Below are 10,475 nucleotides of genomic sequence, written 5' to 3'. Positions count from 1 at the left end.
GACCTAAGGGCTCCCCTTCTAATCGGCTGTGTGGCCTTACTGAGCCTCAGTTTCCCCATCTCTAAATGGAGAGAGTATTACCTGACTCTTAGGTTGTGGGGAGGCTCTTTTGAACTAATCAAACAGGCTCATTATCATGGAGCCTGTATCACAGTAAACACCTCATGATGACACTAGCAAAGTCTTAAAACCGCACACTTTCTGACAGGCGATGTTCTAAGCACTTCACATATATTAGCTCATTAGTGTAACACCTTGTAAGGTAGGTACTAACATCATCACCTCTGTTTTATAGATAAGGAAACTAAGGCATACACAGGAGGTTGAACGATTTCTCCATAGTCTCAGAGTCAGAAAGTGCCAGAGCTGGTGCTAAACCCAGGCAATCTGAGTCCAGAGGCATCACACAGCTGTGGTAGCCATGGAGATATGTGCTCAAATTTCACTTTGAAAATACTGTTGTAGCAAAAAGGTTGACTGGCCTTGAGATCCACCGCAGCATCCACACCAAGGCCGTGCTTCCCCTGGGCCACTGTCAATCAGCCTGTGACTGAGCAGAGCAGGGATACCAGCCTTGGGCCAAACCTGCCCAACATGGGACTCCTCTGATGGACAACTTTTGTGTGTGTGCGGTAAAATACACATAAAATTTACCATATGAACTATTTTTAAGTGTACAGTCCGATGGCATTAAGTGCATTCACATTGTTGTGCAACCATCACCACCATCCATCTTCAGAACTTTTTCATTCCTCTCAAACTGAAGCTGCATACCCGTTAAACAACTCCCCATTTCCCTCTCTCCCCAACCCCTGGCAACCACCATTCTACTTTCTGTCTATGAATTTGATCACTCTAGGTGCCTAATATAAATGGAATCATACAATGTTTGTCCCTTTGTGACTGGCTTATTTTGCTTAGCATAATGCCTTCAGGGTTCACCCATGTTGTAGCATGTGTCAGAATTCCTTCCTCTTAAGGCTGAATAATAATTTTGCATCATATGTACAGACTACATTTTCTTTATCCATTCATCTGATGGGCAGGCAACCTTTGCTCTGGACTCTCCATCAGCTTGGCTGAGACTTTCTCAGGACTGCCCTTCAGCCTGAAGCTCCTCCTGCCCAGTCCTGCCTTACTGCCATCCCCTTTCTGACTGTCAAACCTGCATCCCTGACAGAAGACTCTCACCATCTTCCCCAGCTCCTTTTCCCGTCATCCTTCTCAGATGCTCTCCCATTAATCTCTTGCGTGCCGAAGTTCATCTTGGAGTCTATTTCTCAGAGAACCATACAATACAGCAGCCCCTCAATAAACATTATTTATCTTATTATTTCTTGGGAAGGGGAAGATGCATTTAAAGCAAAATTTTAAAAAGAATTTAAACCAGTTATACAATATAATTGTATGCCAGTGATACATTCTATTTTGGATATATATATATATGTGTGTGTGTGTGTGTGTGTGTGTGTATAGTAGAAAGTCTAGAAAACACATGCAAGTAAAAAGAACATTAAATTCACCTGTCATTTTACTACCCAGATTGTTTTCAACCATTATTGTCCTCACTGTTTTATTCTGGGGTAGATCTCTCTAGATGTTTATTTCTACGTATGCAATATCAGTTTCTTTTTAAGAAAGTTAGTTTCTCCCACGGGATGAATTGGATAAAGATGACTATACATTCTTGGATTCAATAAACTGACTTAGTTTTGGAATGTAATCATTCATGCATTCATTTAATACAATTTAATGAACTAAGTATCAGGCCCTGCTCTAGTAACAAGGGATATCAGACAGACACAGCTCTTGCCTGCAGAAAGCATACAGTCTGGTGGAATTGTAGACACATCTCCAGGCAATTACAATGCACTGCTGTGTGGACTCAGAGCAGGGCCACACAGTCCAACGTCGTTTCTTGGAGAGAGTGGTGCCTAAGTCAAGACCTGAGGATTGGCAAGGAGTTGGCCAGGCAAAAGAAAGGAAATTTTAAGAGGTACTGTAGGGCTAGAACCTAGGCAAAGGGAACTGTGTATAATAGATTTGGGTGCCTAAGGAGCAGCTGACTCTGCCCATAGCTGCCAACAATGATTCACAACTCTGTGTGTGTGTGTGTGTGTGTGTGTGTGTGTGTGTGTGTGTGTGTGTGTGTGTGTGTGTGTGTGTGTGTGTGTAGCAGCAACTCAGACTGAGCAAGGAATAAGACTTCGACCAGTCAAGGAATCCAGGGCAGAGACTCTCATGGAGAAAGCAGATACCCAGGAACTCACCAGGGGAGAGAAGCTAAGTGATCCTCAACCTTAGATTGGAAATAATGACCAAGTATTAAGCTCTCTGATGGCAAGAGCGGTGGCTCCTCCACTTCTACGGAGTCCATAGCCCACAACAAGGCCAAGTACAAAGAGGACCCTCAGTTGTAACTGATGCCCATGGTGTCATTTTTTCTGAGCCTAAAGAGGCTTCAGGCAGCAGAAAGGTACTCTGGAAGTTCTGGCACCATCCCAGGCCACCTCCTGTGCCTGCAGCTGCTCCAATAGAGTCTAGCGCCTGGACTCCAAAATATGAACTTCATAGTTTAAAAAATGACAAAATATGAAAATATGAAAGCCCAGTGTTCCCCTGAGCACATCTGAATTATTTATCAATAGCAGTAGCACTGCCTATCACAGTTTCCAAGAGAGGCTGTAGTTCAGCAGAAAGTATGGTTTCAAATACTGTTTTGATACTAACTTTTTTTTGATTGGCAGCAGTTGACATCTTATTTTCTGCATCCTATAATTCATGTTGGCCAAGTTCTATTTCAGCATATAGGTATAAATAAAATTACTCAATGACATAATACCAAAAGGGCTTGAAGTGTGCTGATAGGCACTACCATCTCATTAAATGTGAATATCTTTAATATGTAACTTCGGTTTTTTGGGAAAAACAGAAAAGCGGTAGACAACCATGCTGTGGTATTTTTAGGTATATAGGTGAGGCAGGCACCCACACATGCCACCACATCCTTGTGAACAGTTCAGACAGCTCCCTGCTTCTCCCATGCTGGGAGGAGATGGGGGGAGATGACCTGTCAGTGCTTTCTCAGGGTGACCTTCCTTAGGAGTCAGCAAGCCCCCCAACTCCCAGCTGCAAATTCAGTGTGTGGCAAAGCAGCTGCCAGCAGGTGGCCTAGGGATTCAAGGCCCACCCCCATGTTCAGTGAGGCCTTGGCACTGAAACAGACAGGAACATGCCCAGTCCTGGCAGCTGGACCCCCAAGACAAGCAACCACAATGACTAGAACCAGCCAGGCATCTGCATGTCCCGCCCATGGAAGAAATGTCACCACCTCCATAAGGGACAGGCCTGGGTGGGGGTGTCACTGGGTGGGTGAACACCCACTGGTCTTCTTAGCCAAATTGACAGTCAGGGTAAAAATAACACCAGCCACATCATTTTCTAAAATTAAGCACGATGCTATAGCAAATGTATGCAGATGTATACAGACACAGATGGGAACAAGTGTATTTAATTGTAAATGAGTCAGAACAGAGCAAATGAGATTTCCCTTATATTTGGGTTCCAAAAATTACAGAGAAAATGTGCTTGAGGCAGAAACAAACCAAAAAAAAAAAAAAAACCCCACAAAAAATAAAAAACAAAATGGGGTAGGTTATTGAGACAGGAGCCACATGGGAGGGAACCTTAGGCATCCAGAAGGTGGGGTGGCTTTGGTCTCCTCTGGGGCTTTGGTGCCCTAGGTCCCAAGAGCCTGATCCCAGAGGCCCTGAAGTGGCCATGGTGCTCCTGGGACAGACACAAGCACAGGCGGCAGGACCCACAGTCCCTCAGCATCGTCTGGCCTGTAGGTGCCAGAGAAAACGGGGGAAGGAACGGAGGCCTGTGATGGACTGTCCCCAAGAAGAGAGCCAACAGCCAGCTTTTGTGACCTTAGAGAAATGAGCTGAGGCAGAGAAAAAGATAGAGGGAGCCCCTCTCTCTGCCTGGCTCCCTGTGGTCAGAAAACGGAATGACTGAACATAGTATTTCTTGTCTGGAGAGCACCATTTCTCCTCAACAGCTTTAAGCAAGGCTCCAAGTAGAGTGCCAGGCTCTTGGTAAACGCTCAGTAAATACTAGAAGAAAGAAAGGGAAGGAAAGGATGGGAGGAAGGAAGAATATGTCAGCCTGCAAGACCCTCCCATTCTGTGGACTGAAGAGGCAAAGAACTGAGGAAGCAAAAAGGCAGATTGCCAAGTAAAAGCACACAAGTGTGCCCCGCCTTGGGGCCCAGGGGAGTGTGGGGGTGGGCAGGAAAGTGAGACGCACCAATCCCACCAAGCCTCTTACCCTGTAAGCTTATCTCCTCCACAGGCAGCAATCTGGAATTCCTACCTACCCCCTGTGTCTGAACAATTGCAATTTGCTCCTCAGAGAACAGAAAAACATTGGTTTCACTCAAGCGGCGAGCATTCCCTGGGGGCAGCAACTTGACACGCATGTCAGGAAGCTTTGTGCATCTGGGCGGCCTCGGAGCTCCCACCTCCTAGGCCTCTAATAAATCCCTGCAAGTGGATGAATGTATGAATTAATGCATGCATGCGTGAATGGACACAACAGAGACTTTCCCCACCCTGAGATGGTCTCACTCTGTGGGCTGAACGCTTTACCTCTCCCTCCCCAGGCTTGTTTCCTCTGTGTACTGATGACTCTCTGCCTCCCAACTTGGAAGCACAGCAAACCTAGGCTTTTTTCTCACGTCCAGCTCCCTGGCAGGAATATTCCAAACGGCATGAAACACAAACACTTCTCTTGGATAAAGGGCCAGGGGAGCTTTCATCCCAGCCACGGCTGCATTCTTTGTCCATCACACACGCAGTCCCTGCTGTATCACCCCCAAAGAGCCCAGAGGGCTAGTCTGGCCTTGCCGATGTTTGCCCCAAGCCTCCCACCACTCCCCTAGCCCCACTCTCACCCTTGCCCCCCACCCCCGGGATTTCAGCCTGGAAGAAAGCCCATACTGTGCGCCTGGTGGTCTGCAGGTCAGCTCCAGAGCCGGGTCCTTGTGCACCGAGAGCCACACATCCCCGAAAGCACGTGCCTCGATTCTGCAGGTTCTCGGAGCCCCCCCCCCTCGGTGTGCACCCTGCTAGCCCTGCCAGTGGATACAGAAATGAAACAGGAAAAGGAAGAAAGACTGCTCAGCTATCAGTAGCCCAGCATCTCACTGCAGCTCATCTGCCACATGCCAGCCTGGTAGAGGGTTTACTTAAAACGAAGTAAAGGAGAGTTGAAAAACTGGCTCTAAGCAGAAGCTGCTGTCTGCTCTTCACAGGCTTTGTTTGCACACGCGCTTCCTACAAAAGCTCAGTGCCCGAGCTCTGGCCACTGTAACTCACGTGCCCTCACCCTGACCTTGCCTCCTGTGCCTGACTCCGCGTTGCGTGTTCTGTCCTACAGCTCCTCCATCTTCCTTCATGTTGTTTTTCTTCTCTTCCTTACCTGTGCCATTTGCTCAGCACCTTACAGTTTATGAAGCTCCTTCAGATACATCAGATGTTACAGGATGAGTTCAGTGGCATATGTGACAGAGCAGGAACTGTGGCATATACCCCACTAGACAATTGAAGGCAGGTTTTGAAAAGATGGGGAAATGAGACAGACTCTGTTAGTATAACAACCGTCAAGAGCTATGCTATAAAAGAGAAAAGCATCTGTTCTAGACACTTCATCCTGACATTGGGCTTTGGGAAACCAGTGTCTATCTTTCAAGTGCTCCAAGCAAGACCTAAAGACTGACACCTAAGCTCCTGCTTTGTGAGATATCTGTCTTGGTTTGGGTTCCCCCAAAACAAACCCTAAAACAGGGGTTCAAACGCAAACAGTTTATTTGGGAGGTGATACCAAGAAATACTGGTCAGGAAATGAGGAAGTGAGACAAAGAAGGGAAGGAAGCCACTAAAGGGTGTGTTATAAAGGGTCAAGTTACTACATGGACAACTGCTGGCAGCTCCGGAAGACAATGTGGCAGGTGCCTCAGGATCGTCCCCACTGAGGGGAGAGGAAGCTGGGCTACACACACACACTTCTGTCATGCGATTTCCAAAGCTGAGCCATTAATTCCCTGGCACTTCCTGCTTACCTGGGCAGAGGACAAAGCCCTCAGGCTGGGTCCCAGGTGTTTGCAGTAAGTGGTCTCTGGGCATAGAGGTGGGCACTGAGGATCTGAGCAGGGCACCAGCAGTATCTGCTGCAAACCCCCGTAGTCCTCCAGTCAGCGTCCTCTCACTTGGGCCAGTTTGAAAGAGTTTCTGTCCCTTGAAACTAAACAGCTCCTCACAAAGATATCCTCTCTTCCCCTTACTCCAGGAAGCTAGGCAAGGCAGGGTAGAGACCCCCCGCCACCCCCCTTCCTTTCCTCTTATCCCTATGGCCTGAAAACGTCCCGCTTCCCCATCTCGAAATGTCTTTGAATCATCCTGCATTCTTTGTTCCTTTGCTCTGGACTTGGAACATTTTCCTTCCACCGGAGCTTTTGCGCGCGCGCACACACACGCACACGCACACCCTGCTTTCTCTTAGACTTTGCTCTGTTACCAGTTCTGCTCCTTGAATGATGAGCAGGAAGGAGTTCCAATGAGAGTATTCCAGGCAGCAGAAGCAGCAAGAGCCCGCCCGTAAACTGCGTCTAAGGCTGCCCTGCCCAAGGGCTTCCCCTCACCCACATAGAGTCCACATTCCCAGGCCTGGAATTCAGTACCTTAATCCAATTTACCAATTTGGGTTTTTTTTTCACTCTAATCTACTTCTGTCTTTTCCCATGCATCTCATTAGTCAACAAACATTTATCTAGGGCTTTACTATATAACAGGCAAGGGCCAGGCTCCACGGAGGAGCAGTGAGAGGAACAGTTACATAGTCCCTGTCCCCATAGAGTTTACAGGCCTAGGGGTGAAGAGCGAGATGGCGTGGAGGTCATAAGAGGGCTGCCTTTCTCCGAACTGAGGAGCACTCAGGGGAGGAGCCCAGAACCACCCTGCCTCCCCATCTGCATCCAGCCTCCAATAATTCCTACCTCCTGGTATGCACACCTGGTATAGTTCCTTCCCACACTGTGCCAGAGTCAGTCTTTATGACCAACAGAATACAGCAGAGGTAATGGTGTGTCATGTCTGAGATTAGATTATAAAAGCACTGCGGCTTCTGTCCGGAGGTTCTCTTTTTCTTTCTCTCATATCATTTGCTCGAGATTCAGTTGCCATATCATAAACATGTCTGTGGATTAACTGAGACTTCCAGCCAACAGCCACTCCGGTGACTTACCTCAGAAGTAGATGGTTCGGCCCTAGTCAAGCCTCCTGAGACACCCTGAGCCAAAACCACCCAGCTAAGCTTCTCCCCAGTGTCTGACTTTCAGAAACTGTGTGGGATAATAAATGTTTATTTTTTAAAACCACTGTATTTTGTGGTAATTTGTTACACAGCAGGAGATAACTAACATACCACTTTTCACCCTGTCACCTTCCCCTTGATATTCGGGGCCTTTCTGCCTCTCCCGCATGGTTCTCACTGCCCCCTGCGCACCAGCATCTCTTAGTGGGCCCGACAGAAAGCATTACAACATGACTCTGAAGAGGGTTTCAAAGCCTCGGAGTTGGCTAAAACCCTACATACTTTTCTTTCCCTTAGCAGTTTCCCTTAATTGATGTTCCCTTATACAATTTAAGGGAAAAAAGCCATAAGTTTCTGATTGCTTTACACTCACCTCTTCCCCGTGGCCTTGTGAGAGTGATTTGGTGTGAGAGAGGTCTTTCTCTGAGCCCCTTAAAACTTCTACTCTCTCTGTGAATAAAAGAAGTGAGCTTGCCTAGAGCAAATGGAACTTGGACCTCAAAAGGCTGGCGTTGGGCTTTAAATCTGGAATTTGAGTTCTCTGAGTGGGCTCAAACCTGGGAGCTTCCTTGCTGATTCAGTCTCTCCGCCTCCCTGGACTGCTCTCCCCATAATGTCTCCCCCAGAGATGTACAAACATTTCCCAGGGTGGCTTCCTTGAAGAGCATGAAGCAAGCACCCCTCACATACAGGATCACCTTAGAGCTGTGTCACAGGGCTTGAACACAGAACTGAATCACAGGGCTGGCTTTTCTACCAGCCCAGGATTCAAGTTCTAGACTTGGTTTTCTCCTTCTTGTTTTAATTTCCTATTCCAAAAAATAGCTCTGGAAATTCCCAAGGGACATTAAATCATCTACCTGACCCAGGTCACCATGCTTAGATTTGGCAGTGAGGGGCACAGGCTGTATGCAAGGGCCGGACCGAAACATTTTCAGGCAGATCCTGACCTTCAGGCGACGCTCTGAGTGAGCACCTCTCTGGGACCAATCAAAACCCTTTGAAGCTTGGCCTAAAATATTCTGGGTCCACCTGTGAGGTGGAGGTGAAAAGGTAGCCCTCTGTCTCCTGTAGAGAGGGGATATGGGGTCTGGTCTCCCCTCTCTCTTCCCTGTTACAATGGTGCTGAGGGCTTCATTTCATTAGTTTCAAAAGTCCCTGTTGGGTGTCAGGTGCCAGGTGCTATAATAAGTGTGAAATTTAACTACTTTTTTATCAAGGCAAAAGACCCAGTCTCAGAGATTCAAGTGCTGGGAATCTGCTTATAAAAGGCAGAAACCCTATTATCAACTTTAAATACATTGCAACTGAAGCATGATCAGGCCCCGAGTTACCACTACCTGTCCTCTCAGGAGCACCTGCTCTCTAGTAAGGGACGGACAGTAAGAACTCGGGCCAGGAGGGGGGCCAGGTGGAACCCACAGGCCTGCTGTCTCTCATGGCTGGGGGCTTCCAGTGGCCCATCTTTTCTTCCAGAATGTATCATTCTCTATAGAGGCTCACCATTCCGTGGATCTTCAACACCCTCCCCACATCCTCTGAGCCCCACCTCCCTGCACAGTAATTTCTGGTGAATGCTATAGGCCGAGTTTTCCAAAGGTACAGCTCTGGCCATTAACCTTTAAAGAACAAAATGCCAATAGTGCTGCGTCATAGGAAGCACACTTTCTATTTACAGCTATCTTTTCAGATCACAAGGTACTAGGCAAAGAGAGAATTTTGCTCTAATAACAAGCAGGAGCTTAGAATTAATGCAGTGGAGAAAAAGCCATAAAGGGATCTGAGCAAGCCATGGAGAAACCAGGTCAAACAGAGGAGACACCGGGTAGCATACCCAAGAGGGTTCTGGGGCCAAAGCTATGGGGAGCCACTCTGGATAATTTTATAGGGAAAAGAAATTAGCATTTGCTGACCTCTCACTATGTGCCAGGTGCCACGCAAGATATTTTATATATATTATATTTTCCTCATTGCAAACGTGTGAGGTCCCATTATATAAATGAATAAACTGAGGCACAGAAAAAAACTAATTAACTAACTGAGGTTAATTGCCCCAAATCACACAGCTAGGGTGGCAGGGATCTGGGATTCAAACCCAGAGTTGGTTACCCCACATTCTTTATTTTACCTACTGCTGGAGAGAAGTATTTATTATCCTTGCTTTGGCACAGATATCCCCGTGTATGACCCACACCCTCCTCAAAATGAAAAAAGAAAAGATTAAAGTTCTTCCTAACATGTTTATAGAATGACCTGAATGAATGGATCTTTTATACTATTTGAGAAGGTCCCTGAAGAAACTCTGAACATTAACTATTAGACTCAGACTATGGAATCTATGCCATAGAAGCCCCCACCATCCCTGACGCTGCCCCCAAGCTCCCTAAGGTCCCTCATAACAAGCCTAAACATCAGTCCATGCACAGTGCTTCTCATGTACCTACACTTCTTTCTCTTCTTTACATTCACTTAAAGATGACTCCAAATACCCGCCCTCTGAGGCTCGCAGAACACTGATACCCACCCATTTGATGGCCCCTTTGATACAAAGCCCAGCATCTGAGGCGGGGGCGCAGAGGTTCTTTCCCAGTTCAGCCACGCAGGCCGCCACTGACACATCCACCATCCCAGCCTTTGTATCAGGAAGCTCTGCTGCTTTGGGGTCAGACTTGAGGCAGGGCCTCTGGGGGTTCAGTCTCTCTGGTGTGCTCCCTCAGAGATACTGCCAAGGAGTGGGGTTCAGGCTTGCACAGCTCAGAAGACCCCTGACTTTAGACTTCTTCCCAACCTGGCTGCCCTCGGGGCACCCTCCTCTCTCCCGCCCACTTTAGGACCCTAGTGCAGTTCCATCAGTGAGCTTGGGTTTGGGGGAAAGAACTAAAACACACAATGGAAACATTCTGCTCATGCCCCACTATTTCCCATGGCGAGAAATGAAACCACTATTCATTCAGATGCAAGCCAAAAATTTAAGAACCATTTTCAATTCCTTTCTTTCTCTTACACTCTGTAATATTCAATGCACCAGCCCGTTGCCTCTATCTTCAAGATACATCGGAATCCAACGCTTCTCACCGCCACTCAGTCTGAGTGCGCATCAT

The sequence above is a fragment of the Manis javanica genome, chromosome 14, assembly GCF_040802235.1.
Source record: "Manis javanica isolate MJ-LG chromosome 14, MJ_LKY, whole genome shotgun sequence".
NCBI classification, from domain to species: Eukaryota; Metazoa; Chordata; class Mammalia; order Pholidota; family Manidae; genus Manis; species Manis javanica.
This window is presented reverse-complemented; position numbering follows the sequence as displayed.